This window comes from Chiloscyllium plagiosum, chromosome 7 (genome assembly GCF_004010195.1).
Source record: "Chiloscyllium plagiosum isolate BGI_BamShark_2017 chromosome 7, ASM401019v2, whole genome shotgun sequence".
Taxonomy (NCBI): domain Eukaryota; kingdom Metazoa; phylum Chordata; class Chondrichthyes; order Orectolobiformes; family Hemiscylliidae; genus Chiloscyllium; species Chiloscyllium plagiosum.
In genome coordinates, this window is record NC_057716.1 from 4,341,579 (window position 1) to 4,346,747 (window position 5,169).

Consider the following 5,169-nt stretch of genomic DNA (forward strand, 5'->3'; position numbering starts at 1 on the left):
AAGATATAAAAGGGAGGTAAGGGGCAACTTTTTCGTACAGAGGGTGATGTGTGTCTGGAATGAGCTGCCAGAGGAAGTGGTGGAGGCTGGTACAATTGCAACATTTGAAAGGGATCTAGATGGGTATATGAGTAGGAAGGGTTTAGAGGGATGTGGGCCAAGTGCTGGCAAATGGAACTAGATTAGGTTAGAATATCTGGTCTGTTTCTGTACTCTATGATCCTATAACTCCATATTTACATCAATACATCGAAATATAGCAGGTTCTCAAATACAGGTCTTTAATGTACTATTAAGTACTAGTACTAGTACTAATGTAGTATTGCTCTTAAAATGTTCATTCTAGGTTGTTATCTTCTCTCTTATCAATGTCAGAGTCTTGTAATCAGCTACATCATCATGATTTACATCAATCTCATGTCATATGGATGTTTCTGACAAGCTCAACATTTATAACCTCCTTGCAAGTAACCTTGAGATGGAATGTGGCTTACCATTTCGGAAAGCAGTTAGGAGTCAAATACAGTGCTATGAGTCTAAAGTCACATCGAGTATAGATAAGGGAAGCAAATTTCTTTCCCTAGAGGAAGTTCATGAACCCAGACAGGATTTTACAGTTATCCAGTAATTTCATCATCAGTAATACTGAGACTGACTTCTTAATTTTAGATTTATTTAAATATTGAATTTAAATGTCCTGTTGCTTGTGCGTGATTTGAAGCCATCTTTTGGATTACTTGTCCAATCCTCTCCATTGATCCTGTAACATAGCATAAGCAAGGCTTGTAGCTGAATTGAAATTTCTTGAAAGTTTTCATTCATGTTTGCTTCAAAGATTTCATTAGAAAACACAAAATCAATTTTCATATCAATATTGATAGCATGCAACTCAACCTCACCTCCAACTCTCTCAATAGCTCCCCCTCCTATTCCCACCTATTGCATTTCAATCACAGTCTGAGATCAAGTACTGAATGACCAAAATTATCTTCCAATTCAATAGTTCTCCTGTAATCTCTTTTCCTTACTAAGTACCATCTCTATCTTTAACCCTGGAAATCATTTGAGGTAGAAGCAGATTATTTTGTTAACTTGGTGATGCATTTGATCCTGAGATGGGCTTTTAACCAAACATCCACACTAAGACTGCTATGTTTACCTCTGTAACTTTGCTTGATTACAGAACTGTGTCAATTCATTAAGTATCAAAAACATCATCCATGCCTTTGTTACCTTTAGACTCCACCGTTGCAACATCCTCTTGGATGATCTTCCTCTTCCACACTCTAGAATGTTAAGGTCTGTTGCCAATGACCTAACTTGCACCATGTTCTGCTCATCCATCACCTCTGCTCCTGATGGTGTGACCAACAATTTGTTCATCTATCCTAATAACTGTTCATGTGGCTCAGTTTTATTTATTTATTTATTCACAGACTTTGCTGGCTGAGCCAGCATATAAAGTCCTTTTCTTATTCATTCACAGAATATAGGCATCATTTGGACTGGGGCTGGGTGCACAGGATATGTAGGCCAGACCTGTAAAGCTGGAAAATGCCTGTGTTAACAGCTCCTAAAGGGCATTAGTAAACCAGATGGAGTTTTATGATAATTGGCAATGGTAACGTGATCACTATTAGGCTAGCTCTTAACTTCAGATTTTAATGCATTCAAAATTCACCATCAGCCATGGTGGGATTCATACTCATGCCTCACCGACAATTGCCTGGGGTTCTTGATTACTGCTCCCGTGTCATCACTTCCCCTCAGTTGATTCCTAATTGCCCTGGAGAAAGAGATGGATAATAAATGCTGGCCTGGCCAGCAGCAAACTCATCCTGTGAACAAATCAAACAAAAAACAAATTGGGCACTTTGTACACAACCTCCTGAATAGCAAGTGTTCAGACCACTTACAGAAGTGATCATTAAGCTATACGAGAAAACAAGCTAAGGCACACCCAGAAAATCTCGAGACAGAGATGAAACTCTGATTTAATGGACTTTGGCTGAGTTTTAAACTCTTGGATTTATAATAAGGAAAACAGTGAAAGCAAAACCCGGTGATCCTCGAGAGATAAATATTTGCCGTGTATTTAAACAAGTCGTGATCCACCTTAGCACTTAATTACAATTAGTAAACATATTCTTTATTAAAACAAGCCAGACAAATTGCAATAAAGTCACCAGTATTAAAACTGTGAGAATACTTGCTGAAATGAAGCTATATTTAATGTTTTCCTTCGTGTCATGCCTATGCAATGAAGCACATGTCACTTGAGCACTATTGTGGCCAAATGTAAAATGTGAGATGCTTCAGGGTGTTTCTTGATAAATCAGAGCAAACCAATGCAAAGTTTTATTTGAGAACTTCAGTTTTTCACGATAATCATGACAAAGGTTAAACTAAATTATTAATTATATTAGACATTAAATTTAAACGTTAAAACTGAAGTCTGCAAAGCTAGAAAATGTCTGTGTTTACAAATTTCAAATGGCACAAAGCACTTGCAAACATAAGAAATAGAAACAGACAATTCAGTCCTTTGAGCTTGCTCTGCTTTTCAAGAAGATCACGGCCACACTGTTTTCATTTCCACGTCCAATCTTGCCACAATAATCTTTGATTCCACCTTTATCTTACATATAATTAAGACTGCCTCCATTGCATTCTGAGGCAGAATTCCAAAGCCACAGAGAGAAAAAAGAATTCTAATTTCAGTCTTAAAATGTTAAAACAGCGCCCACCTATTCGAGACCAACCCACAAGAGAAATCTTCCTCTCAACAGCCACCTTGTCAAGACCTTTCAGGATCTTATACACCGCAATAAATCATCCTTCATTCTTCCAGACCTCAATGGAAACATGGCTGGCCTGTCCAACCTATCCTCATAAGATAGCCTGATCATTCCAGATATAAATCTAATAAATCGCTTTTGACTATAATTCGTTTAAGTACTTCTTTAATTAAGGAGACCAAAAGAGAACACATTATTTAAGATGTGGTCCCATCAATGCGCTTTATGATTGGAACATAACATCCCTACTTTCATGTTCAGTTCTTCTCAAATTAAACAATAATATCTCCATAGCCTTATTGATTATATGCTGTACCTGCACGTTAACCTTTTGTGACTTGTGCCATAGAGAACAGAAATCGCTTTGCACTCTTTAATCACTTACCAGAGTCTCAGCAAATGAGCTCCTTCCTCTGTAGTAAAACAAATATGAATTCCAATGAGCTCCAATTAATTTAACCTTGTCTTTGTCTGTCTGTAAAACAGTCCTGCTCTTGATGTTGCTGTGGGCAGTGCTGACTGTCTGTCATGGGGCCCTCAAAGCACACCCTTCTCTCAGTGATGCTGACTGCCTGTTGTGGGGTCACCTTGCTCTGCCCTCTTCAAAGCTCCGAAAGTGAATAGTAAAACATGCATGATAGATAAGTCTAAATTTCTCTTAACTCTTGTGTTGGATTTCAATCCTACACTTATAGTTTAGTAGTGTACATGATATGACAATAAGAAACTTGATTTATGTTGCATTGTGACGTAACTGTCCTAAAGGGAAAAAGTAAATTGTGCCCATAAAACACTCTTGGCATGATTACATGCCAAACTCATATTGGTGAAAATTCAGTCATTTATAGGGAATTCACACCTTAACATGATGGAAAGGGCTGTCAACAGCACTATCAAGTGCATTTACAAAGGAATAACTTGCTCACTAACACTCAGCTTGGGTTTTACTGGGGTCAATCAGTTACTGACTCAACTACAGGCTTGGTCCAAAAATAGACAAAAGAGCTGAACTCCAGAAGTGAGTTGAGAATAATTGCCCTTGACTGAATCATTTCGGGGCCAGAGTCCTGGTGAATCACATAACTATGGCTGTGGATAGGTCTTTCAACTAAATAGTGGAACGGTGGGTCAGTTGCATGGAAAATTATGGGAAAGGTTAAAGTAGGGAAGGCCTCAGCAGAGGTTATTGAAGTTTCCAGAATACGTAATGGTACACAGAGTATGGAACGGGTCAGGAATCTAACTTCATGCACAGGAGATAAGGGGACAAAACTGAAAAGGGGGCAATAAATGCAGGACTGAGGGTGTTATCCTTAAATGTACGCAGTACATAAATCTAAGTAAATGAGCTTATAGCTCAGATAGAAATTGGTGGGTATGATGTTGTGGGTATCACAGAGACGTGGCTGCAAGGGGATGTGGGTTGGGAACGAAATATCAAAGAACATGTATCCTAGTAAAAGGTTAGGCAGATGGATGGGGAAGCAAGGTTGCCTTGTTAGTAAGAAATGAAAGTACGCCGAGAGCACAAAGTAATGCATAGTCAGAAGGCATAGAATCTGTGTGAGTAGAGTTGAGGAGTCGCAAAATAAAAAGATCCTAATGGGAGCTATGTACCAGCCTCCGAGCTATGGTCAGGAAATTAAAAAAACCATGTAAGAAAGGCGCCTCTACAATAATCATAGAGTCATACAGCATGGAAACAGACCCTTTGGTCCACGTTGACCATGGTCCCAAACTAAACTAGTCCCACCTGCCTACATTTGGTCCATTCCCTTCAAGCCTTTCCTAGTCATGTGCTTATCCAAATGTCTTTTCAATATTCTAACTGGAACTGCATCCACCATTTCCTCTGGCAGTTCATTCCACACATGAGCCACTCTGGTGTAAATAAAGTTGCCCTCATGTCCTTTTTAAATCTTTCTCCTCTCACCTTAAAAATATGCTCACTAGTTTTGAACTTACCACCTTAGGGAAAACACCTTAGTTATTCACCTTTTCTATGCCCCTCATGATTGTATAAATGTCTATAAGGTCACCCCGCAACCTCCTATGATGTAATGAAAAAGTCCCAGCCTAGTTTTATAACTCAAGCCTTCCATTCCTGGCGACATCCTGGAAAATCTTTTCTGAACTCTGTCCAGTTTAATAATATGCTCCATATAACAGAGCGATTAAGTGGACTGGGAAAATCAGGTTGGTAGTGAATCCCAAGAAAAGGAATTTGTGAAATATCGGCAAGATTCTTTTTGGAGCAGCTTGTAGTAGAGCTCACTAAGGGACAGGCAATTCTAGATTTGGTGATGTGAATCAAGGCAAACTTAATTAGGGAGCTTAATGTGAAGGAACCCCAAAAATATGATAGAATTCA

At 38.8% G+C, this 5,169-nt stretch overlaps 1 long non-coding RNA gene across 1 annotated transcript; it reads right to left on the bottom strand.

Annotated features, from left to right (window-relative positions):
• Positions 1-668: 668 nt before the first annotated feature.
• Positions 669-3,270, bottom strand: LOC122551969. Its single transcript, XR_006312236.1, has 4 exons — positions 3,184-3,270; positions 1,717-1,838; positions 1,234-1,355; positions 669-760 (listed from the first exon to the last, which is right to left on the bottom strand). It is a non-coding gene; the product is annotated as an uncharacterized LOC122551969 (long non-coding RNA).
• Positions 3,271-5,169: the final 1,899 nt, after the last annotated feature.